The 27,765-nt window shown below is 40.6% G+C and overlaps 1 pseudogene; it reads left to right on the forward strand.

Annotated features, from left to right (window-relative positions):
• The first annotated feature begins 4,156 nt into the window (after positions 1–4,156).
• On the forward strand, positions 4,157–25,959 carry LOC113904447 (annotated as a pseudogene).
• Positions 25,960–27,765: the final 1,806 nt, after the last annotated feature.

A 27,765-nucleotide genomic window follows, 5' to 3' on the forward strand; every position in this document is an offset into this window, starting at 1 on the left:
AAGAGTTGACACGACTTCACTTTCACTTTTCACTTTCATGCACTGGAGAAGGGAATGGCAACCCACTCCAGTGTTTTTGCCTAGAGAATCCCAGGGACAGGGGAGCCTGGTGGGCCGCTGTCTATAGGGTCACATAGAATCAGACATGACTGAAGCAACTTAGCAGCAGCAGCAGCAGCAGCAGCAGCAGCTTCCCTTCTATGAGCCTCTTCTTTGCATATCTGTACAATTGAGCTAATGATACACGTTTAGCAAGACTGACAGCATTAGATCTGTCATGACAGATCTTCTCTTAGAATGCAATTAAAGAAAAAGAAGAATAAACAGGAAAAACATTGTAAACCTTTCAGGATGGCATCTCACTATACAATTTAGTCTTTCAAAATGTTTCTTCTTTGCCTCCCTCATCTCTGATTCTCTGCTTTTTACAACTCCCATTGTTGTTTCTTGAGTCACGTGTTGAAAAGGCATGGTCATGGAAGTTTCTCACTTCACTTTCCAGAGTTTTTGTCCAATGGCTGAGCTCACCTACATGCTGAGCAGAAGGTAATTCTCAGGGCACCAGAGGAGCTGTGCCAGTGAGCCTAATACTGGATGATTCACCTTTTAATGGAGTAGCCCCACCTAGAATCTTCAAGAATACACACCATGGAGTAGGGATCCTGTTTCAAAGGAAGCTTCTGATGTATTTGGAGAATCTCTGATAGTGCTGAGAATGCCAGGAATGGGGGTTGATACCCTAGCCCAAGTCTCTTGTTTTACACTCTTATTTTTCAGTGTCACAGACATTTGTTGCTGTTTAGTTGCTACGTAATGTATGACTCTCTTGCGACCCCATGGACTGCAGCCCACCAGGCTCCTCTGTCCATGAGATTTCCCAGGTAAGAATACTGGAGTAGACTACCAGTTCCTTCTCCAGGGGATCTTCTTGACCCAAGGATTGAACCCGAGTCTCCTGCATTGGCAAGCAGATTCTTTGCCACTGAGTGACTGACATACTTGAATACTACTGAACTCAAGGGATACGTGAAATGGCATATACTTTTGCTCCTTGTATCAGTTAGAGCAATGGAAGCTCTAGGAAATTGTATCTACATCTGCATATATTTCATCTATGTATAGGGCCGTCTATAGCTCTTTATCTGCATCTGTATCTGAATCTCTTCTATTTCTAGCTTTGAAAATGAAGAGGATTTGCCTGTTAAAGCGATTTGACTTTATTTAGTTGTGGGAGCTGATTATGTTGTCTCTAGTAAGACTGATTATGATGTCTCTAGTCCTCAAGTCTGCAGCTGGAAGTTGAAGTTCAGGTCATCCAGAAAGGATAGTGGATGTAAAAGGGAAGGAGAACAAGAACAGGCTGGAGCTCACAAGGGTAAACTGAAATCTTAGTGTTATTAGCACTCACCTTGACAGCGTGAGTATCTCACCGAAGCTGAGGCCCTTCCTGGTGGAACTAAGCATACACCAGACCCAGAAGTTGGAGCAGCTGAAGGAGGACTTTGGTGAAGCTGGAAGAGCTACAAGTTTACTTACCGCCTCATGCTAATGAGATAAGCCAGCAGATATACAATTACAGCAAAGGGGTGGGCCATCATCTATAACACAGTGTATATTGTAAAAGAAAAATTGCTTAGCATGCTGGTTACAAATGGCAAGGCAGATTTTATTCAAGCTACTGCAGTAGGGGAAAGAGACTTCAGTCCAGAACTGAACTCAACTCCAAACTCAGCAAAGACATGTGAGGATTAATAGCCAACGCAGAGTGAGGGGTCAGTGAATGGCGGAAAACTAAGAGGAACTTGATTAGATGGCAGCAGTGTGGGTACTCTTGCTAAACTGCTCAGCAATTCAAAGGATGAGGGCTCAAAGGAGGTTTAGGTTTGGTCAAGAAGGGCTTCATTGTCAGTGTGAAACATCAAAATGATTTGCCGCTTCACTTCTGTTTTCTAAATCTTACTCAAGGATATTCCTTATGGGGACTTCCTTGGTGGTCCAGTGGCCAAGACTTCACACTCCCAATGCAGGAGCCCCTGAGTTTGATCCCTGGTTAGGGAATTGGATCCCACATGTCACCACTGAAGAGTTCAAATGCCACAACTAAGACCCAGAACAGTCAACGAAACAAACAAACAAAAATTAGAAAAAAAGAAAAAAAAAAAAAGAATTCTTCCTAATGGTTCATTTTAACTCAAAAATTTGGGAAATGTAGTTCAGCATAGTCAAATGTGTAGTTAACACAACTGCAAAGCTACCACACTGTTATCTGTGGGGGTGTGGGGGTCATGCTTTTTTTTCTAGTCTTAACCTTCCTGCTATGAAATCCAGGACACGGGTTAGCTCACTGTCCCTCTGGAAAGCAGGTAGGTAGGAGACTGAGTGGCAGGGTGCTGCTGACTCTGCCCCTGCTGCTGCTGCATTTCTACCTTTTCTCCCCATCACTTAAATTATATTTCACCCTCATTTAAAATATCTTCTTGTGATAAGAACATAACATGGGCTTTATCCTCTTAAATTTTCAGTGTGCATTATTGTTGATAGTTATAATGGTGTGCATCTCTAGAGCTTATTCATATTACTTAGCTGAAACTTTATGAATTCTGATTAATAAGTACCCATTCCCCCCTGGTCTCAGCCCCTGGTAACCACCATCCCACTCTTTGACTTTATGAATTTGACTGTTTTCAGTTCAGTTCAGTTCAGTTGCTCAGTCGTGTCCGACTCTTTGTGATCCCATGAACCACAGCACACCAGGCCTCCCTGTCCATCACCAACTCCCGGAGTCCACCCAAACCCATGTCCATTGTGTTGGTGATGCCATCCAACCATCTCATCCTCTGTCATCCCCTTCTCCTCCTGGCCTCAATCTTTCCCAGGATCAGGGTCTTTTCCAGTGAGTCAACTCTTCACATGAGGTGGCCAAAGTATTGGAGTTTCAGCTTCAGCATCAGTCCCTCCAATGAACACCCAGGACTGATCTCCTTTAGGATGGACTAGTTGGACCTCCTTGCAGTCCAAGGGACTCTCAAGAGTCTTCTCCAACACCACAGTTCAAAAGCATCAATTCTTCTGTGCTCAGCTTTCTTTATAGTCCAACTCTCACATCCATACATGACTACTGGAAAAACCATAGCCTTAACTAGATGGACCTTTGTTGGCAAAGTAATGTCTCTGCTTTTTAATATGCTATCTAGGTTGGTCATAACCTTCCTTCCAAGGAGCAAGCATCTTTTAATTTCATGGCTGCAATCACCATCCACAGTGATTTTGGAGCCCCCCAAAATAAATTCAGCCACTGTTACTACTGTTTCCCCATCTATTTGCCATGAAGTGATGGGACCGGATGCCATGATCTTAGTTTTCTGAATGTTGAGCTTTAGGCCAACTTTTTCACTGTCTTCTCTCACTTTCATCAAGAGGCTCTTTAGTTCTTCTTCACTTTTTGCCATAAGGGTGGTGTCATCTGCATATCTGAGGTTATTGATATTTCTCCTGGAAATCTTGATTCCAGCTCGGGCTTCTTTCAGCCCAGTGTTTCTCATGATGTACTCTGCATACGAGTTAAATAAGCAGGGTGACAATATACAGTCTTGATGTACTCCTTTTCCTATTTAGAGCCAGTCTGTTGTTCCATGTCCAGTTCTAACTGTTGCTTCCTGACCTACGTACAGGTTTCTCAAGAGGCAGGTCAGGTGGTCTGGTATTCCCATCTCTTTTAGAATTTTCCACAGTTTATTGTGATCCACACAAAGGCTTTGGCTTAGTCAATAAAGCAGAAATAGATGTTTTTCTGGAACTCTTGATTTTTTGATGATTAAATTGGGTGTTGGCAATTTGATTTCTGGTTCCTCTGCCTTTTCTAAAACCAGCTTGAACATCTGGAAGTTCACGGTTCATGTATTGCTGAAGTCTGGCTTGGAGAATTTTGAGCATTACTTTACTAGCGTGTGAGATGAGTGCAATTGTGTGGTAGTTTGAGCATTCTTTGGCATTACCGTACTTTGGGATTGAAATGAAAAGTGGCCTTTTCCAGTCCTTTGGCCACTGCTGAGTTTTCCAAGTTTGCTGACGTATTGAGTGCAGCACTTTCACAGGATCATCTTTCAGAATTTGAAGTAGCTCAACTGGAATTCCATGACCTCCACTAGCTTTGTTTGTAATGGTGTTTCCTAAGGCCCACCTGACTTCACATTCCAGGATGTTCGGCTCTAGGTGAGTGGATGTGATCCCACGATGATGGTTCCTCCGACACGGAAGAACAGTGGAAGCAGCCACCAAGAAGAACCAGAAGCGTAAACACTCCTGAATGGTTGTTCCCAGAAGAAAAAACTGGGAATACGTTTGGGAAGGGGTGAAGTAGAGTAGAAAACCCTTGCTTTTTGCTGTAATACCTATCTTACTGAAATTTTTTTCCATCTGAATGTATTATTTTGATGATAATTTTTTTAAAAGTCAAACTAAAACCCTTTCAAGTAATCTGACATTATTTTACGTGGATGAATCACATGTATTTTGCTAATGATTAACACAATCTCTATTTAACAAAGGTGGAACAAGAAGGACAGCACTCTTTTATTTCAGAGAACCCATGAAATCATTTCTACCAATATGGGCAGGAAAAGTCATCAGCTGTCATTTATGCAAAATTTAAGAATTCTGTTACAATGGATAAAGAGAGGAAGATACAGCTCAAGAGAGTATTTGGATGTTTCTGGGCACAAGGTTTCTAATTGCTGATATAACTGGAGCAGACGTTTTTGTGGCCCTCAAAGGGTGTTGAAGTCCTTGTGCATGAAATCGGGACTCTTCCTGAGCATCCAGGTTGATTGGGCCCTGTGGTCCTTTATGACCCCTCTCCACTCAGCAGAGGTAGGTGTGACCTTCCCATGCAGTGGAGCTCACTACTGTTTTCTCAAGAGGTGTTTTGGAAACATGATCTCTTTCCTGAATCTCTGGACCACCTTTCTGGGCCCAGGGCTCACTGCCAGGCAGGCTCTGCTCCTTGCCGAGTACAGCATCCAGCCTTTTTATCCCAGCTGCTCTGCTCCAAAGCTGCTGAAGAAATGTCTGGCGCTGGGAATTCTGAGTTCTCGCGGTGTGAGAGTGGTGACTTGGCTTCAGATAGCCAGCATGATGCTGAAAATGGCCACGCTCGGCCTTATTTCCCTAAATGCAGTAGTGTCGCCGGTGAAATGGAGGAAGAAGCTAGAATTATTTCAGAACTCTTTGAATGCTGAGTTTCTAGAAGCCTCCCAGTTGACAGAAGCCATCTTCCAAGGATATTTTGCAGATTGAGGTGGGAGATGCTTTATGTATCCAGCAGGTAACCAACAATATTTTGAGAAAAACAAATCTCAAGCCATGACTTGTTGCATGCAATGTGAAGTGCACATCTTTTATTACATTTTGTGTCTTATTTAAACTAAGTAATTTTTTCTTTATTATTTTCCAAATCAGATCAGAATATGCCAGCTCTGCATTTATCACCAACTCTTAATTTTTTCCAGCTATTCTGAAGTACTTATTTTCTTGAATAACTTCTCTTTTTCAGCTTTCTTTTCTGGGACAACAGATAGGGGACTTATGTGCCAATCTAGTTTTTATTCTATTAATGAATGGATTCTGAGAGTGTGGAAATAGTCCTCTTTCATGAAACTGAATCTAAGAATAATCCAGTGCCAGACTATGCTTGTGTTACAGGTGGGTGTGGCATATTCAGGCTTTTAAGTATTTTTAAAAAGAATAGAATCATAGGTTTCCTTGATTGCTCTAAGGTCAGATCAGTACTCTTCCCTTTAATGTCAGGATACAAGTTTTCTCTCCATTTTCAAAGTCAGCCTCTCCCCTTGGCCTCCACCTCTATACTTTTCCTCTCATCTCCTTTTTATCAGTGTTTTTCAACCTTTTTATCAGTGTTTTTCTTGGACATTTAAACATGAAGCAGACTCTCTACTACTGAAAAAAGTTTTCCTTAATTTTAGGGCCCCCTGTAGTCACTGATGTGTCCATCATCTATTAACTCTCTTGTCAGCAGGCATTTTTGGAAACACTGATGATTTTCAAAGCTCTGTATTAGTGCCTTAAGATGAGTAAGATGCATTCTTTCCACCAAAGAGGTTTGCCGTGGTAGAAGAGGCTCTCCCTAGATTGCGGCCTGACTTCCGCTACTTCCTAGCTGTGGCAAGTGTCTTTAACTCTCTGCACTTCACCCTCCTTCATCTGAAAAATAAGCAGTATTGTTTAAAGTCACCATAATTCTGTGACTTGTGAATAAGTAATGATATGATAGTATGTAGTAACTGGCAGTAAGGGAACAATACAATTACAATGGAAATTCAGTGGAAGGTAAAACCACCTTCTGCTGTCTCATCAAGAGGAAAAGTTAGCAATTTTAATGGGACCCCACAAAAATTCCAGCAGTAGAGAAATCTGAGTGAAGCTGTGGAGACGAGAAGTGTGCAGATGTGTGTAAGACATGGCGCACAATCTTAAATAACTGCCAAATTGTTTCCACCTCACCAGCCTGCTAATCAATAGAGTTGTTAGGTCAAGCATCGAGAGTGAGGTAGAGCAAGATGGCATAGGATTGGAGACGGAGGATGGAGAATGTCAACTTTTAGGAGGTAGATGGAGAAAATGGATTTGATAAAGAAGCCAGAGGAAGTCTAGAGAAAGAAAATCACCAAGTTTTCAAAGGAGAGAGTAATCCATATGGTGAAATGCTTCAGAAGTTGAAGAGTGTGAGAAATGATCAGAAGCAATCTTACTAACCAGGAGTTCATTGGTGAATTTTGAGCATGAGAGGTAAGTCAGTCAGCATTGAATTTAAAATTGAGATATTGAGAAAAGAAAACTATGAGAGATCAGTGTTTTATAATTAAATGGGCCACTGCCGTTTGAGAGGGTAATGAGCCAAACTTTCTTTTCCTCTCTCTCTCTCACATTGTCTCTTTCTCTTTTAAGAACAGAAATCTTTGGCTTCTATTTGTGCCAATTCCATCTTGTTTCTTTGCCAATGGTGTTTCATTGCTAGATGACTCTGCTGTAAACGAATTAACAAAATTTGCTAACCTATCAACTGTTACAGAACTCTTCAAAACCAGCGAGCAGTAAACAAAAGCTGGAGGAATTTGGGTATATGCTGGGATTGTGGAGAAGGCAATGGCACCCTACTCCAGCACTTTTGCCTGGAAAATCCCATGGAGGGAGGAGCCTGGTAGGCTGCAGTCCATGGGGTCGTGAAGAGTTGGACACGACTGAGTGACTTCACTTTCACTTTTCACTTTCATGTATTGGGGAAGGAAATGGCAACCCACTCCAGTGTTCTTGCCTGGAGAGTCCCAGGGACAGGGGAGCCTGGTGGGCTGCCGTCTATGGGGTTGCACAGAATTGGACATGACTGAAGCGACTTAGCAGCAGCAGCTGGGATTGTTAATTTACTTAATAACTTTTAAGCATAAGTAAATTCTAACACTTTTACCAGTAAAATGGTAATTTATAAGCAGCTGACTTTGCCTACTGCAGGAACATTCATCTTTTAAGTTCAAAACCAAGGATATTCACCACTTGTATAACTATTACATTATATATTTTATTGTATTATATTCCTTATCTCCGATGTAACAATCTAATACATAATGAGAAAAAGCAAAAGGCCCAAAGGAAAGAACAGGTGATCCTAAAAGTTGCCCTTTTGCTTGCTCAAAAGCTTTAACTAATAACTGTAGTTATTAATAACTTATTAAGGGCTAGGGATTTGATGGGAATTTTATTGTCTCTATATTTTCCAATTACCCCCAATATACAGGTAAGGAAATTGAAGGCTTGATGGTCAATAAATCATCCAGAAGCCCATAGGAGTGAGTGGGTGAGGCAGCACCTCAGTGAGAGCTTTTTAAGCCTTTACTCTTCAGCTCTCAATCAGCCCAGGGACAGTACATTCAACCCCTGGGTGGATGTAGATGGAAAGCGTTTGATATCTGTCAAAAGACAAATATTTATCAGTCAGAGGTATTTGGCTTTAAATAACAGAAACTCACACACATTAGCTTAAAAACAAGCAAAAGGAAACGGGCTGGAAGAACAATGCTGTATTTCGAGAAAGGCCTGAGCAACCCGTCTTCAGGAACAACAGAAATCAAGGAAGCTCTAGGATTTAAAAATTAAAATTATCAGTTGCCTATTATGCAAACACTGAGTGCTTTTTTCCTGGTTCTCTCAGCTTTGTTGACATATGGTTCAAATCTTTGCAAGAAATCCTGTGTACTGGCAATGATAGGCTTCCAGTGAGTCAGAGGTCTGTGTGTGGTGCTGTTACCTATTACCAGGGCCCAGGGTCACAGAGTGTACATATAGCTATAATGTTCAATTGTCTATGTCAGGGAGAGTGCTCAGAAAATGGTAAGACTGGGGAAAATGGTGTCATAAACGGGATAATATTTAGAATAAGACTATCCTGGAAAATCATTATATATATAAAAATAAATCATGATCTCTTCTGCACTGAAGATTGGCATTAAGGAAAGATGAGAACCCACAGGGAAAGAGAACTTCTGACTGACTCTTCTACTCTTTTCACAGATACTATGAGAATGTATAACAGGACAATTTTGTTGGCCTAGGAGAGTTTTGATAGACAGAGTGCCTGACGAACTATGGACGGAGGTTCGTGGCATTGTACAGGAAGCTGTGACCAAAACCATCCCCAAGAAGAAGAAATGCAAGAAGGCAAAATGGCTGTCTGAGAAGGCCTTACAAATAGCTGAGAAAAGAGAAACAAGAGGCAACAGAGAAAAGGAAAGATATACCCATGTGAATGCAGAGTTCCAAAGAATAGCAAGGAGAGGTAAGAAAGCCTTATTAGGTGATCAGTGCAAAGAAATAGACGAAAATAATAGAATGGGAAAGACTAGAGATCTCTTCAAGAAAATTAGAGATACAAAAGGAACTCATGCATATGAAATAGGCACAATAAAGGACAGAAATGGTAAAGACCTAACAGAAGCAGAAGAAATCAAGAAGAGGTGGCAAGAATACACAGAAGAACTGTACAAAAAACATCTTAATGACCCAGATAACTGTGATGGTGTGGTCACTCACCTAGAGCCGGACATCTTGCAGTGTGAAGTCAAGTGGGGCTTAGGAAGCATTACTACGAACAAAGCTAGCAGAGGTGATGGAATTCCAGCTGAGCTATTTCAAATCCTAAAAAATGATGTTGTTAAAGTGCTGCACTCAATATACCAGCAAATTTGGAAAACTCAGCAGTGGCAACAGGACTGGAAAAGGTCAGTTTTCATTCCAATCCCAAAGAATGGCAATGCCAAAGAATGTTCAAACTACCACACAATTGCATCATTTCACATGCTAGCAAAGTAATGCTCAAAGTAGGTTCACTTTGAGGTAGGTTTCAACAGTGTGTGAACTGAGAACTTCCAGATGTACAACCTAGATTTAGAAAAGGCAGAAGAATCATCCACTGGATCAGAGAAAAAGCAAAAGAATTCCAGAAAAAAAAAAAACCTACTTCTGCTTCATTGACTCTGCTAAAGTCTTTGTGTGGATCACAACAAACTGTGGAAAATTCTTAAAGAGATGGGAATACCAGATCACTCTACCTGCCTCCTGAGACACAGTTTAAGAAGCAACAGTTAGAACTGGACATGGAACAATGGACAAAATTGGACAAAATTGGAAAAGGAGTACATCAAGGCTGTTTATTGTCACCCTGCTTATTTAACTTATATGCAGAGTACATCATGCAAAATCCTGGGCCCGATGAAGCACAAGCTGGAATCAAGACTGCCAGAAGTATCAGTAACCTCGGATATGCAGATGGTACCACCCTAACGGCAGAAACCAAAGAGGAACCAAAGAACCTACTGATGAAGGTGAAAGAGGAGAGTGAAAAGCTGGCTTTTTTAAAACTCAGCCTTTGGAAAACTAAGATCATGGCATCATGGCAAATAGAGAAAAAATTGAAACAGTGACAGACTTTCTTTTCTTGGGCTCCAAAAGCACTGCAGATGGTGACTGCAGACATGAAATTAAGAGACGCTTGCTCCTTGGAAGAAAAGCCATGACAAACCTAGACAGTGTTTTAAAAAGCAGAGACATCACTTTCTGACAAAGGTCTGTCTAGTCAAAGCTATGGGTTTTCCAGTTGTCATGGATGGATGTGGTGAGGGTTGAACCATAATGAAGGCTGAGGGCTGAAGAATTGGTTTCTTTGAATGTGGGGCTGGAGGAGACTCTTGAGAGTCCCTTGGACTGCAAGGAGATCAAACCAGTCAATCCTAAAGGAAATCAACCCTGAATATTCATTGGAAGGACTGATGCTGAAGCTGAAGCTCCAATACTTTGGCCACCTGATGTGAGGAGCCGACTCATTGGAAGAGAGTCTGATGCTGGGAAAGACTGAGGGCAGGAAGAGAATGAGGCAACAGAGAATGAGACTCAATGGACATGAGTTTGAGCAAACTCCAAAGACAGTGAAGGACAGGGAAGCCTGGGGTGCTGCAGTCCATGGGGTCTCAGAGTTAGACATGACTGAGAGACTGAACAACAACAAGGAGGGTGTCAGCTCCTGTTTTCCCCGAAGAAACTGTGATTGCTGGAGGAAGGGTTAATGTCAATTAGGCAACCAGAAAAGGCAATGAGAGAATGGGCTGAGGGCAACAGGGAGAACATTTCTGAGGAACTGAAAGAAAGCTGGTGTGCCTGTGACGCAAATAGCAAAAGGGACCATCAGTTATCATGTGTTTTCACAGCCCTTTCTCTTTTATACGGACCCTTATCACAGTCACTGTTTTAACTTTTCTTCATGTGATTATCGAGTTAATCATAGCTCCTCTTCTCATAATCTTAAGGTATTGAACATATGTTTTAAAATGAGTGACATCCAAGGAATAAAAGGAAATTTGGGAAAAAATGAGGAACAGGAACCAGGAGAGGTTGAGCTTCCTGTTTGTTTTTGCTTACCATTGTATTCCCACTACTCAAACTCAGCGCCCAGTACCCAGCAGAGAAGCCTGAAGACACAGGCGGACTCTGAACCCACAGGGTCATATGGGCTCAGCTTCCATTTTCATTCTTGTGCCTTTAATTCAGAAATTTTACCATGTATGGGGGAAATGTCTGCATTCCTCACCTTTGTTCACTCAGCAGCAAGCTTTGAAGGGAGTGGGAGTGTGTAGCAGTTACTATTGTGGGTGTTTGTGCATATTAGTGTGTGTGTGTGTGTGTGGCCAGGGTGAATAGGAAGAATGCAGCCCAACACTTGAACAATTTTAAACATAAATTTAAGATGTAAGATTTACCTGTTGTGATTTTGCTCTTTTACGTCTATTCAGGGGAGCTCAAGAAACCCAGAAAGACAATTCTAAAGGACATATTTCCTGCATTCCCGCTGGTAACTCTTGTTTATTTACTGGTTAACATTTCCTACCTGACTGTTCTGACATCCAAGGAAATTCCCTCTTCAGATTTGTACATAAATTGCTAAGACAATAAATAACAACAAAGACAGCATATGTAAGTATCCCTTTACCAGTTGGAACTGTTGTTTGCTTTTCATTATTTTATAGAGAATCTATTGTAATCTTTGAAGATGACAGAGGGGATAAAGAGTATGGTTTGGTTAAGAAGAGAGTTTCACATTTAATCATGGTAATACGTTTTTTGCTAATATGGAAAAGTATATATAAGCTGGCATATGATGCAGACTGATTCAATGTTAGCATTCCTTTCATGATCTCATCTCACCAGAGTGATGCTGTGTGATCAGAGCTTATATCTACTAAAACTTTGACAATGTGAATTTTCCAAATATTCTTCTAGATGATGTAAAGAATGATAAACTTGAAATGTAGGACAGTAGCAATTAAAAGAATAGATGCTAATGTATATAGTTAATATGATAAATATTAATATGTAATATAATTTAATTATTTATCATAAATAACTAAAATATATGGTGGCAAAGGGCTCTGAACATATTGCAAATTTGACTAAAAGATAACTATTTGAGATCCCTAATTGTAGAATAAAAAGTGAAATAAGAAAATCTTAAGGAAATAAAGCATATACTTAAAAATGAGCAAAAGATTCAAGGAATAAAAGGAAATTTGAGGAACAGGAAATATGAGAGACTAGCAATTTCCTCAAAACAGCATTAGACTTTGAGTAACCACCTTCTGTGATAAGCTATCCACCAGTACCATTGGGACTAATCTCTTTTGAGTGGTTATTACTGCTTTGGCAAATCCTCGGGGCACTGGGAATAAACCTGGGGGAGGTTTAATATAAAAGTCGTAACACACTCCGCCTGAGGTCTTGAGTTCCTGCCATGTAGGAAGTTGCCATATGCATGATATCAGTGTTGATTCACAGTGGTCTAGCTGTCTTTGGAAGCTGTATGCTAGAAATAATCAAGATTCTGAGAATTTGTAAGAACAACCTGACTGCTGAATTGGATAAAACCAAGTAGTGGGTTAGTTCCTCAGTCATGTCCGACTCTTTGCAACACCATGGACCGTAGCCTGCCAGGCTCCTCTGTCCATGGACTTCTCCAGGCAAGAATGCTGGAGTGGGTTGCCATTCCTTTCTCCAGGGGATCTTCCCGACCCAGGGATCAAATCCAGGTCTCTTGCATTGCAGGTGGATTCTTTACCATCTGAGCCACCAGGGAAGCCCTCTACTTTGATTATGTAGAAAATAAATTAACAAAGCTAGCTATAGATGTGGTGAGGGCTGTTGGTCACCTGGCTAGCTGTAATGCTTCACTGAAGCTGACATCTGTTATGGCCAGTCATAAAGATTGTGAAAAATAATGAATATCTCTTCTCAGCTGTCATAATAGTTGCAACATTTTTGTGGGTGGTATATGGTGACTGCAGCCATGAAATTAAAAGACGCTTACTCCTTGGAAGGAAAGTTATGACCAACCGAGATAGCATATTCAAAAGCAGAGGCATTACTTTGCCAACAAAGGTTCGTCTAGTCAAGGCTATGGTTTTTCCTGTGGTCATGTATGGATGTGAAAGTTGGACTGTGAAGAAGGCTGAGCGCCAAAGAATTGATGCTTTTGAAGTGTGGTGTTGGAGAAGACTCTTGAGAGTCCCTTGGACTGCAAGGAGATCCAACCAGTCCATTCTAAAGGAGATCAGCCCTGGGATTTCTTTGGAAGGAATGATGCTAAAGCTGAAACTCCAGTACTTTGGCCACCTCATGCGAAGAGTTGACTCATTGGAAAAGACTCTGATGCTGGGAGGGATTGGGGGCAGGAGGAGAAGGGGACGACAGAGGATGAGATGGCCGGATGGCATCACCGACTCGATGGACGTGAGTTTGAGTGAAGTCCGGGAGTTGGTGATGGACAGGGAGGCCTGGCGTGCCGCGATTCATGGGGTCACAAAGAGTCGGACACAACTGAGCAACTGATCTGACCTGATAGTAATTTTGGTATGTTTGGAAGACTCATGAAATATTTTGACATATTCTTTTAGACATTTCCTCAGATCTTGTTTAAATTCTGAAATAATATTTTTATTGCAAATATCTATTTTTATTGTATTATGAACTTAAATTAAGAAAAAAATCAGAACTACACACAAAAACTGTATGTACAGGGACAACCATCATAACATTATCTAAGAGAGCAAAAAATTAAAGATCACCAAAATAGTCAATAAATTTGAAATAGATAAATAATTTCTAGCAAGTCATATAATAGACCACCCTGAGCTTTTCCAAAGATCGTATTTTTGAAGAATGCTTAAAGTAAAAAGACAATAATGAGAGGATTTAATTGTATCTAGTGCCATCTGAGAGCTTCCCAAGTGTGCTAATGGCAGAGAACCCGCCTGCCAACGCAGGAGACTTAGAGAGGTGAGTTCGAACCCTGGGTTGGGAAGATCTCCTGGAGGAGGGCATGGCAACCCACTGCAGTGTTCTTGCCTGGAGAATCCTGTTGACAGAGGCGCCTGGTGCGCTGCAGTCCCTGGGGTCACAAAGAGTCGGACACGACTGAAGCGATTTAGCAATGAGAGAAAAGGCAGGATCTACATTACAATATATAACAGAAAGTAAACAGTTAATACTGATCTACAGGTGATTTTTGTTTATTCCTTACTAAAGTTTCTGTCAAGTCTGACATCGTCGAGTCTGTTCAGCAGAGGTTCCTTTGTTTACTTACAAAGCTACTGCTGCATTCCAGCATCTTCCACAGTGAGGCTCAGATTTAGCAGGTGGGAAATAAGAACAGGCAAGTGCTGCTGTGGGGTCACAAGTTACAGCATCTGCTATTCTGAAACGTCAGCTTAACTCGATCACCAACAGATTCCATCGTTTCATCTTCACTTGAATTTAAACTGACTTTCAGTATGGATGAAGAAGGGTTTCACGGGAGCGCCCTTTAGTTACAGAAAAGGAAAGAGGCAACAACTTGACCACGTAAGGATACTATTGGAGAAAGCTGGCCTGATGCTGTAATTACCAGAACAGTAAAATAGGCTTGGTAGGCTCAGCATGCTAAAAGCTTTACTTATTTAGCCCTCTCGGTAATACAGAAGGCAGATACTACTGTTATCTCCATTTTACAGAAAAGGAAACAGGTTTATACAAGTTGAGTCACTTGCCCAAGGTCACACAGCATGAAGTGGAAACAAGCTTCAAATCTGGGCAGTTTCTTCGGGATGTTTGTCTCTCACTAAGTACAAAATATAAGAATGAACACTCGGATGAAGCTGCATTTTAATCACCATCAACTTTGGCTGACTTGCAACCAGCCTTTCTTTTCAGTTCTTCTGCTTCCATCTAATAATGTAATGAAAGTCGTTCAGTTGTGTCCGACTCCTCGCGACCCCAGGGACTATACGGTCCATGGAATTCTCCATGAAATAATACTGAAGTGGGAGCCTTTCCCTTCTTCAGGGCATCTTCCCAACCCAGGGATTGAACCCAGGTCTCCCACATTGCAGGCAGATTCTTTACCAGCTGAGCCACCAGGGAAGCCCATCTAGCCATCCCCTAATTGTATCAGTTATTGAGTAGCCACTAGGATTTGAGTATCTAGCTAGGTATTCTGGGTGTAGAAAGGAATAAGACTTGGCTTCTGCATTCAGGCAGAGTTTAGTGTACCTGGACAGTCAGGTGCTCCAAAACCACAGTAAGATCCCTGCCAGCTGGGGGCCTCCAGAGTATATAGGGAGGGTACACAGGGAAAGACAATCTTCTTTTTTTTAACCGCTGATCCTCAGTGTTTTCAGACCTAAAATTGGAATAAATAATGCTTACCTCCTAAGAATGTGGGATGTATTAAATGAGCTAAGGCATGCAAACAGTACAAAGCCATGGTTATTATTACTTATATTATTATTTGATACTCATTTGCATCAAAATGGAAGGCAGGGGACTTCCCTGGTGGCCCAAGGGCTAAGACTCTGTGCTCCCAGTGCAGAGGGCCTGGGTTAGGGAATTAGATCCCGTATGCTGCAACTAAGACCCAGCACAGCCAAATAAATAAATAAATATTACATTAAAAACAAGGAAGGCAAGGGTAACCATAGCAGAAGTAGTTGAAATTTGTCTCCAATACCCACATGCATGCTCTTCTTCCCGCTCTCAGTTTTTGGATAATTGATAACAGGCTGTGAAATGATAGGTTATCTTTCTCAAGGGTATTTTACCCATTAAAAGGAGTTTTCTTAATGATTTGAGCCCCAAATGAGTGACCCTCTAATTAAAGGGTTTCATAAATTGTAACTTACTATGTTATACTCTGGGGCTATAGATTTGTATCTGTCTCTTAAAGACATCACAAAAGTGACTGACTTTTCTCCCTAGACTTTTCTTTATATGAATTGCTTACATTAACTTCCTAATATTTTATGGTTTTGTTTTTAAAATCTAGCTCTTTGGTTTATATAAAACTTGTTTCTATGTATATTTGAAAGAAATCTTCTAAATGTACCTTCTTTTTTTCTGAAATGAATAGCCAATTACCAATCTGTTTTCTTTTGATAGTCTTTAATTTTAAAATATATATGGGTCTATTTCTGAATTATTTATTTTGTTCTATTAATCTATTTTGTATTAGTATGCAGTTTCCTAAAAATAGCAATGTTTTAGTTATCCTATTGGGTTGAATATTGTCTCCCAAAATTTATGTCCTTACCTGAACCTCAGAATGTGAATCTATTTGGAAACCATGCTTTTACAGATGTAGTTAGTTCAGAAGAGGTCATACTGCATATAGGATGGGCACTTAATTCAACAAGATGATATCTTTGAAAGCAGATGAGCAGAGCCATGCAGAGGGAAGATGTGTGATGGGACACCAAGAATACCATGGACTTCTGAGTCAGTGTTTGGAGTAATGTATCGGCAAGGAGATCCAACCAGTCCATCCTAAAGGAAATCAGTCCTAAATATTCATTGGAAGGACTGATGATGAAGCTGAAACTCCAATACTTTGGCCACCTGATGTGAAGAACTGACTCATTTGAAAAGACCCTGATGTTGGGAAAGATTGAAGGCAGGAAGAGAAGGGGGCGACAGAGGATGAGATGGTTGAATGACATCACCGACACGATGGACATGAGTTTAAGTAAACTGCTGGAGCTGGTGATGGACAGGGAAGCCTGGTGTGGTGTAGTCCATGGGGTCACAAAGAGTCAGACACGACTGAGCGACTGAACTGAACTGATCTGCAAGTTGGGGAAAATGCCATGAGTGTCCAGAAGCTTGACCCTTCAGAGAAGGCAAATGGACTTCCCACACAACTGTGGGAGAGTAAATTTCTGTTTTTTTTCATGTCACCCAGTTTCTGGTACTCTATGGCAGCCCTAGGGAATGTACACAGTTTTTAATGCTCTTAAAGAAAAGTCCTATTTAGTTATCTGGTAGTGTATGTCAATTTTCCTCATCTTATAAAAAATGAGTATTAGTTATTACTGCCTTTTCATATGCCATGGCAAATTCTATTTGAATTTTTATTTTCATTACTTGGTTGTACTGGTTACTTCCAGAAGAACTCATATTTTCCAATACTGAGTCTTTCTTTTCAAGATGATTATTTTGCTATTTATTAGGTTATCTTTATGTCTTCAAAGAAGTTTTATAATTTTCTTAACAAAGATCTTGCAAATTTTTGTTCATTCCTATATATTCCATATTTTCTTTATTTTTTTTTGACAGCAATTATGTTTGGGATACTTTAATCCCTCATTATTTTTTTCCAACTGATGTTTGTTGGTATTTAGGAAAGCCATTTTTATTGTGGATGATCTTGTATTTGGCTACTTAACTGAACTCTCATTATTCCAATAATTTTTTAGAAGACTATTTCTCATTTGCTAGGAAGATAATTGTCATCTTCAGAGAAAAAATACTGTTTCTTCCACTTTAGTTTTTAGATATCATTTATATGTTTTGCCTTGTGGTGATGACCAACACCTCCAGAACAAGGTTGAAAACTGTAATGATATATGCATCCTTGCTCTGATCTTAACTTCAGTGGAAATAATTTTTATGTTTTACAGTTTAAAATAACTAATGCAAGTGTTATCCAAGTTAATCCAGTGGTCATGTACGGATGTGAGAGTTGGACTATGAAGAAAGCTGAGAGCCAAAGAATTGATGCTTTTGAACTGTGGTGTTGGAGAAGACTCTTGAGAGTCCCTTGGACTGCAAGGAGATCTAACCAGTCCATTCTGAAGGAGATCAGCCCTGGGATTTCTTTGGAAGGAATGATGCTAAAGCTGAAACTCCAGTACTTTGGCCACCTAATGCAAAGAGTTGACTCATTGGAAAAGACTCTGATGCTGGAAGGGGTTGGGGGCAGGAGGAGAAGGGGACGACAGAGGATGAGATGGCTGGATGGCATCACTGACTCGATGGACGTGAGTTTGAGTGAAGTCCGGGAGTTGGTGATGGACAGGGAGGCCTGGCGTGCTGCGATTCATGGGGTCGCAAAGAGTCGGACGTGACTGAGCAACTGAACTGAACTGAACTGAATGCAAGTTTATACATATTTGCAATCACATACGTATTTATAGGAAAATTCTTATTCTAGCATATTTTCCTTTTCTTTCCTTACAGTGATAAGCTTTTGTTTAGTTGAGTAAAAATAAATATGAATTCCCTGCCCGCCCCCCAAAAAAGTAAAAGAGAGACACGAGGCTTTCATGAACCCTGAAGAGTAGATGGATATTTCTACATGGCACCATCTTTCTATCACTGCAGACTCACCAAAAGAGATGATGGTTCCAGGGACTCCCTGTGGTTACCTGTTCACTCTGGAGGGTAAGACAGCTCTACATATAGTCCTCTGCACTTTTCTAAAACAGTCTCTAACGTGATTCAGCCGAGATTTCCTTTGTCAATGTTCTGGGGAATTCTCTTTACCTCCACTTGTTTCTTTTGTCTATTGTATTTCTATTTTTCAGCTGATTCTTCATTTTGGAAAGGCATGTTATTTTGTAACTTCATGTAAAAGGTAATGGGAGAAAAATTTCATGAGATATTGCAAGTATGTGTCTATTTTATTTTCTTCCTTGAGTGATAGCTTGCAAGTAATAGAATTCTTTGGAAATAATTTTCCTTCAGAATTTTGAAGGTAGTTCTCCATTGAATTCTAAATTCTAATATTGCTGTTGATATTTCAAAATCATTCTAATTTTTAAAATTTCTTGTTTAATTGTTCTGGTTAGACATTCTAGTATATTCTAATACCTAATCCTATATATGTAGCCAAAGCCCTGTTTTTTTCCCTCCAACCTGAAAAAATGTAGGTACATTTTTGGTCTTCAGTATTTTAAAAAATTTAATGGTAATGGGTTTTTATGTGTCTTTATTTTCACCTATTGTGTTAGACCTTCATGAGCCTTTTCAAAATGGAAAATATTTTGGTTTGGGGAAATTTTCTTGGATCATTTCATTGATATATGCCTCCTCTCTCTTTCTATTGGTTTTTCTGGAATTTTTGTTATTTTGGTGTGAACCTCCTGAACTTGTCTTTTGATTTTCTTATCTTTTGTTTCCTATTTTTAACCTCTATTTGTTTGCTTATTGTTACTTTTTTGTTGCTGTTTGTTGTTCAGCCGAGTCCAGCTCTTTGCAACCCCATGGACTGCAGCATGCCAGGCTTCCCTGTCCTTCACCATCTCCCGGAGCTTACTCAAACTCATGTCCATCGAGTGGGTGATGCCATCCAACCATCTCATCCTCTATTGTCCCCTTCTCCTCCTGCCTTCAATCTTTTCCAGCACCAAGGCCTTAATGAGTTGGTTCTTCATATCAGGTGGCCAAAGTATTGGAGCTTCAGCTTCAGCATCAGTCCTTCCAATGAATATTCAGGACTGATTTCCTTTAGGATGGACTGGTTTGATCTTGCTGTCCAAGGGACTCTCAAGAGTCTTCTCCCACCCCACAGTTCAAAAGCATCAATTCTTCAACACTCTGTCTTTTTATGGTCCAGCTCTCACATCCATACATGACTACTGGAAAAGCAGTAGTTTTCAGATGTTTTGTGAGCCTTAACTGTCTGCTCATAATTAATAATAACGGACCAAAAAGTTGACTGGAAACTCCAAATGTATACATATAGCTTACATGCTATATACATGGCGATCTGAGTGAACCAATTGTCAAGGCATTGTCAAAGTCAGAATCTGTACATCTTTCATCTTGGGTAGTTAGGTTCCTCAGCTGCTGCTGCTGCTAAGTCGCTTCAGTCGTGTCCGACTCTGTGCGGCCCCATAGACGGCAGCGCACCAGGCTCCCCCGTCCCTGGGATTCTCCAGGCAAGAACACCGGAGTGGGTTGCCATTTCCTTCTCCAGTGCAGGTTGCCATTTCCTTCTCCAGTGCATGAAAGTGAAAAGTGAAAGTGAAGTCGCTCAGTTGTGTCTGACTTCTAGCGACCACGTGGACCACAGCCCACCAGGCTCCTCCATCCATAGGATTCTCCAGGCAAGAGTACTGGAGTGGTGTGCCATTGCCTTCTCCAAGTCTTCTAATCTTTTTAAAGGCAGGACTCTGACTTTCAGGTATTGGGAGCTGAGCTGGGGAATGGGACTAGAGAGCACAGTCTCTGCAGTTAGTAATCAATGAATATAAATTCATCTCATTTTCACAGAGTACCTAGAACTTCAACTGTGCTGATATCTCCCATCAATAAATCTGCAGTCATCTGCTATGGTAGCACAGGAGCAGGTGCCTAGGGATTAAGACTAGAACTGGATTCTAGATCATTTCCACATAATCTTCTTTATTTAAGTGATGTAACTGCCCCGGCCCCAGTCAGACCTAATTCCATTAATTTACATGATGCTTTTGAGCATTCTGTAGAGTAAATCACCTTGTTTCTCAACTTCTACTGCTTTAAAGACCCACATTTGTAATGCATCTTTAATGCATTTGCTTTCCAATTTACAATATTTTGGAATATTTATCTCAAAACAAAACAAAACAAAGCACCTTTTCTCTTTCCCCTCTTCCTCATGGGGTTATTTATTTGAAAACTTCTTCATTCTGGTTTTACTGGGATTACATAAGAGTGAAGGTATAGCATTTTGGGCAGAATAGTGGAGTGGGTAGCCCTGCCTTTCTCCAGGGGATCTTCCTAACCCTGGGATCAAACCCAGGCTCCTCCATTGCAGGCAGATTTTTTTTTTAACCATCTGAGCCATCAGAGAAGCCCCAAAATGCTGAAGTGGGTAGTCTATCCCTTCTCCAGTGGATCTTCCCCACCCAGGAGTGGAACCAGAGTCTCCTGCATTGTATTATAAAACATGTTTCATGGCTTAACATATTTGTTGTATGTAGCTGAATTTAAGAGGCTTCCCTCGTGGCTCAGATGGTAAAGAATTTGTCTGTAGTGTAGGAGACCCAGGTTTGAGCCCTGGGTTGGGAAGATCCTCTGGAGAAGGATATGGCTACCCAGTCCAATCTTCTTGGGGCTTCCCTGGTAGCTCAGATAGTAAAGAATCTGACTGAAATGCAGGAGATCCAGGTTCAATCCCTGGGTCAGGAAGATCCCCTGGAGAAGGGAATGGCAACCCCTTCCAGTATTCTTGCCTGGAGAGTCCCATGGATGGAGGAGCCTGGTGGACTACTCTCCATGGGGTCTCAAAGAGTCAGACATGACTGAGCAGCTAACACACACACACACACACACACACACACACACACACTAGGGACTTCCCAGGTGGCTCAGTGGCAAAGAATCTGCTTGCCAATGTAGGAGATGCAGGAAATGGATTTGACCCCTGGGTTGGGAAGATCCCCTGGGGAAGGAAATGGCAACTCACTCTCGTATTCTTGCCTGGAGAATCCCAGGGACAGAGGAGCCATGGGGTTGCAAAGAGTTGGACATGACTGAGCATGCACTCACGGCTTAAATAGATGTTTCTTCAGTCTGACATTTTAAACCTAAGACTTTTTTTTAAATGTGTTGCAAAGATTTTTTTTTTAAACAGGTAATATGTACATCAAGAAATCTGAGTTGATCAGACTCATTATTCTGAATAAATTTTAAAGGAAAGGTGCTGAAAGACATTTGACTTAAAAATCTTTGTCTCAGTGATATAAATTGTTTTAAAACAAGAATGTGATTAGTCTACATGGTCTTGTTTCATGGTATAGTGCGCTATTTTCTTCCTTTTAATGGCTGGCCCCATTCTCAGGCTAAATTTGGTGTTAGTGCATTTACATTTGGCCCACCAGGCACAACTCTACCAAGATGTCCTGTAGTCTTACCATGCTTCAGTTTCACATGCTTAGGTTAGTGTTGCATTCAAAATTTCTATCTCGGTTAAAAATCTTGCGGAGGATGATGTGTCTAACGGCAAGTTAGAAAATTCCTTATTACCTGGGATCTTTGAGCATTTTAATATATAAGGGAGATCTTACAGGTTGTCCCCTTTTCCCTTCCCTTACCTGATTTTATTCAGGTAAAAGGCAAAATTACACCCATCTTCAAGGGGATGAATCATAATGGATCTTGGCCAACCCCTGTCATCTCATACTCCTGGCCTGTGATTTGTTTAGGAGTGGGTGTGAGACCAGCTTTTGCCAACAAAATGTAAGAGAGAATCCAATGCAGGGCTGATGAGAAATATTGCTCTCTCTGATAAAAAAGAGAAGCCAGAACAATCTCTCTGTCCTTTCCTTTCTTGGATTTTATCATGTAAAGGTAGGATGCTTGAAGCTGTGCTGACCATCTTGTAACCCTGATATGCAAGTCAAGAGAATATGGAGAAATGGAACACTCATCTGTGAAGCTGGAAACATAACCAGCCCTGGAACTGCTTCCCTCCAGACTGCTTTTTATGACTTAATTTAATACACTTACGATTTAAGATACTTTTATCCGGTCTACTTTAAACCAAAAGTATTTTAACTGGAAAAATGGTAAAATGCGAGGTGTTTGGTGGTCATCAAGTGATGAGATGGTAATCAATATCTTTAAACCTGTTTTATCATTTACAAATTGGAGTTAACACTCACCACTTAGGGATTTATTAGAATTAAATGAGGTAATTTAGATTTAAAATGAGGGGGTGTGTGGGAAGCATGTCGCAAGGTAAAGGATATATGTCTACATACAGCTGATTCACTTTGTTGTACAACAGAAATTAACACAACATTGTAAGGCAATTATACTCCACAAAAAATAATAACATTTTATAAAGTAAAATAAGGTGCTTTTCTCAGTGTCTGGTAGCTGGTAGTCTCTAAATAAATAATAGTAAACCTTATCTTAAATTAATTAAGACATCTAGCTTCTTTCATTTTAATAATTGTCTTAATAACACTCATTTTTTGGCCTAATGAGACTATATCCACTTTGGAAGCAAGCCCAAGCTTATGTGTATCTTTTCATGTCCAGTATGAGGCACAGGATAAATGTTCCATAAAATTAATGAAACATAGTGAACATAGTAGGCATGGAATGCCTTTTTATCAAGCTAATGAATAAAAGGGTGAGTGAGTGAATTAGTGCGAATTGTCTACAGTGTCTATTGATTACCCTAAATTGTTAGAAGGAAAGGTGACATCACATCCAAGTAAGTTCTGTGAAAATTTTGACAGAGTTCCTGGAGAGAAGGTGGGATGGGAAGGCAATGTGAGCTCTATACAGAACGTTGCGCCGTGCCGCTTTCGATAAAGCGGTCCGCCGCATCCTGGGGAAGTATCCTGGAGCTGCACAAGCAAAATCTCTTTGAACTGTGCTACGACAGAGCTTGTCTCTCACCCTATCTGGAATTTTATCTTAGAATCTTACAGGCTTATGCAGCATTAAATTTCATTTTATAGAATACACATTTAGCATTTTGCCATAAACAGAACTCATTAAAACAAATGGAATGTACCAGAGAGGTTTCTACAGAACAAGGTGTTCCTTGAAAAGCCCATGGCCTCTGTAATTCTCTTCTCTTTCTGAACGGATGGTTCATTCTGGGCACCAAGCAGAGCTCCAAATCCAATGTCATCATCTGCTGGTCCCAATCTTATCACAACAGTTTGTATTTTTAAAGGAAATACATAAAACTGAAAGATAATATTCTTTTCATCTGCTCACAGGAAACAAGCATTGTGTTTTTTACTGAAAAGTTCTGGCTCGCACAACCCTTGACATCCCAACTGATCTCAAAGCCCATTCTTGTTTTGGAATTTTTTGAAAGTTTGATTGCAAGTTCTGCAGAAACCATGATTTAAAAAGCAAGAGCTCAAACTGTTTCTGATGCTGGTTCAACAGGATCCAAGGTACCTCAGGTCAATGTAAAGGAAATGACTTAAACCAATGATCAAACTTGTGTAATGTCCTCGAGAAAGAAGTAAGTGATTTATGTCTGAATATTTTATGAACCCAAAGGCTGAATCTGAGAGAAACAGCTCTGAAAAGCCAAAGACCTTGAAGAATTAATGGTATCATTTCTTTGGTTACTCTTCTGGAGAGGCACTAAAAGAGTCTGGGGATGGTATCTGAGGTTAAGGGGTAAAGCCGCTAACGGGACAGCACCGTACAGTTTCATCATCGTATGTAGATAAGCTGAAAGACGACCTTTGCTGAGTCTTCAAGCCCCAGTCACTGGAAGACTCATCTTGTGGTCTGATACGGAATGTCTGTTCACAGATTTGTGAATCAGTGATGACAGAAGGGAGAATGTGGTTGACAGGTGGAACCTGACTGCATTGAGAAAATTTTCAGCTGTGGTAAAACTAGTGAACGGAGGGCTTAAGCTCCAGTGAGAGATAGGATTCAGTGAAAAGCCTATAAAGCAGGGTATGCAAAATGTTTGAGAATGACAGTGTCACTCTCTGTCCTGAGATGGAGACTCTGTTTGTATGTTTGACACTGATGATGGAGGTGTGCAGGACAATATCTCATCCTCCTAAAATTGTTGCTTAAATGAAATTACGCCTATAACAAAGACAATACTTGTCGTCATATGTGAGGCAAAAGTAGCTATCAAGCAGAGGCAATTATTTAGAGTGTCTTCAGACAGTACTCTAAATCAGATAGCTATGATAGGAGCAGGCCAACCATTCCATCTCAGACATCCATGATTTACTGATTCTGATTTTTATAGCAAGAGAGAATGGATAAAAGAACTTCTGACATGGAAAGAGAGAATCATCTTTCATTCCACATCTATCAAGACTCCTTTAAAAGCACTGGAAAATGTCCAGCAAAGTTGAAGCCAGTGCTGATCGTTAGACTCGGAGTTCATTGACACACAGTATGTCTGAGATTGTACAGAAGTTACCTGGTGGCCAAGTCTATCTCAAAAACTCTCCCTCCCACTCTTCTCCTCCCCATTACAGATGGCCAACTTTCTATTGACTTCTTTCAAAATTTCCAACAAAGGTTAGAGATGGTTGGCTACTTGAGAAAAATCGAGCATATTAAAGGACGTGGCTAAGCTACTTACTATTTTCAAAATTTGAAGAGGAATATTTCAGACAGAACAGAGTAAAACAGAAAGAAAAGAAAGTCTTTTAAAGTTGCATCGAGGGGCACAGGAAGATAAGAACCCACCTGCAGAAATGGGAAGTTGTGGCACATGGATTTTTTTTTTTACTGGTATTTGAAACTCCTCATACACAAGATTGAACTTCTTCCCAAGCAAGTCTTCTCTAGTTTTACCTCTCAGTAAGTGGCATCAATATCTTCCCAGCAATATAGACTCACACTTAAGAGCCATCTTTGAGCCCTCCTCCCCCTCCATCCCCAATATTCAACAGGTTATCTAAAGTTCTATTGATTCTATCTTGTCAGGGTTTCTCACGTTGCTTCTCTCTTTCCCATTGCCATATCTACCTTCTTAGTACAAGTCCTTAACTTCCGACCACCAATTCTAGAGTGTTTGCCAATATCAACAATCAATTCTTTTTTTTTTTTTTAAGTAGTAGCTGCCATACCTTCTTGTGGTATCCTAGGCACATGTTTGGTCTTTGGCTCACATCCCTGGCACAAAGCTCCTAAAACCCTTGGATTTTCCTGAGTGATAAGGGTGAGGAAAAAAAAAAAAAAAGCTTCTTTTGTTCTAATGAGGTGACTCTTAGGGATCCCTAGATACCTTCAGGATGGTGTTATGTCATCAGAAAGCCCAAGCCTTGATTAGAAGCTTAGAAATTTTAGCTCTGCTTTCCCAGTCTCCCGGAAGGGGAGGGTCTGGAGATTAAGTTAACCACCTATTATGTAGGTTATATAATAACCTCCTGTTATTTAATCAATCGTGTTTATGTCATGGAACTCTTAAATGACGGGGTTTGGAGAGCGTCTTGGCTGGTGAACACATCTGTATGCCAGAAGGGGGCACGCCCCACCTCTAAGGAGACAGAAGCTCCTGCACTCAGGACCCTCTGAATTGTGCCCTGGGTGCCTCGTCCCCTGGCTGTTCATTTCTATCTTTATAATACCTTTTCTAATAAACCAGTAAACATAAGTGAAGTGTGTTCCTGAGTTCTGTGAGTCGTGCTAGCAGCTAATTGAACCTGAGGAAGGGATTGTGGGAAACTCTAATTTATAGCTCGTCGGTCAGAAGTATGAGAGACTGAGAATTTGCAGTTGGAATCTGAAGTGGAAATGATCTTGTGGATTTTGTGGGTTTTCTGGATCTTCCTGCTAAGATTCATGACCCCTTGAGAGGGCACCCAGACAAATTTTCCACATATTATCCATCTTCATTTCACATAAAATGCCAGGAACCAGCACCTTGTGAATCAGCTCGGTTGCTCAGTTGTGTCCAGCTCTTTGCAACCCCATGGAATACAGCACACCAGGCTTCCCTGTCCATCACCAACCTTGTGAATATCAGACTGGAAAATGATATACCATTCAATATGTATTATTATATCATGTATATGTACTATTACTGCCATTTAGAAATTATAAAATAAATTAGAAATCTGAAAAAAAACATAATTAGATAACCCCTAAAAATATGTTTATTATATGGTCTACTAAATCTAGGTCATATATTGAATTCTAAGCTTATACGACTGAGCGACTGGACTGAACTGACTGAAGCTTATACGGCTTTAACTTTCTTTGGCAGACTTATCTGAAAATTCTTTAAGTCTCTGAAATAGGCAAACTAAGATCATCTGGTTTTAATTAGCTTATTCAAGACATAGTGAATTACGATGGTCAGTGGCAATTAACACCAGTTTTTAGGGAATAAAGTAAATCACACTCTGGGCATTGCCAAAATATGTTATTTTGATTGTTTTGACTTCAAACAAGCTAGTTCTCTCAAATGATTCAGTAAATAAACTTGATCTTACTCCAAGCTTCCCCAAAATTTTAACCACAGAAATCCTTTCAATTGCATTACTTTATTTTAAAACAAGTGGTATAGAATTTGGAAACTCGACACACAAATGAAAATAAATTATCTTACAAAGTAAAAAAGAGATAATTTTTGTATTCAAGGAATGTTTATACAGCCACTATGTGCCAGGCAAAAACTTTTCAAGACTTCAAATGTAATCTAAGGATGGCAATGGGAGATAATCTGATAAATAAGAGGCTACAGCATCAGAGCCTGTTCAATGCTTTCCTGGTACCCAGAGGAAAGGCCAGTATAGGCTTTACCAGATACAATTTCAGTTGAGATTAAAGACAGAATTACCAGAGAGAACAAGTCAGCTTTGTACCTCAGTTCAGTTCAGTCGCTCAGTCGTGTCCGACTCTTTTCGACCCCATGAATTGCAGCACACCAGGCCTCCCTGTCCATCACCAACTCCCAGAGTTCACTCAGACTCACGTCCATCAAGTCGGTGATGCCACTCAGCCATCTCATCCTCTGTCGTCCCCTTCTCCTCCTGCCCCCAATCCCTCCCAGCATCAGTCCTTTCCAATGAGTCAACTGTTTGCATGAGGTGGCCCAAGTATTGGAGTTTCAGCTTTAGCATCATTCCTTCCAAAGAAATCCAGAGCTGATCTCCTTTAGGATGGACTGGTTAGACCTCCTTGCAGTCCAAGGGACTCTCAAGAGTCTTCTCCAACACCACAGTTCAAAAGCATCAATTCTTCGATGCTCAGCTTTCTTCACAGTCCAACTCTCACATCCATACATGACCACAGGAAAAACCATAGCCTTGACTAGATGGACCTTTTTTGGCAAAGTAATGTCTCTGCTTTTCAATATGCTATCTAGGTTGGTCATAACTTTCCTTCCAAGGAGTAAGCGTCTTTTAATTTCATGGCTGCAATCACCATCTGCAGTGATTTTGGAGCCCAGAAAAATAAAGT

This window comes from Bos indicus x Bos taurus, chromosome 14 (assembly GCF_003369695.1).
Source record: "Bos indicus x Bos taurus breed Angus x Brahman F1 hybrid chromosome 14, Bos_hybrid_MaternalHap_v2.0, whole genome shotgun sequence".
NCBI classification, from domain to species: Eukaryota; Metazoa; Chordata; class Mammalia; order Artiodactyla; family Bovidae; genus Bos; species Bos indicus x Bos taurus.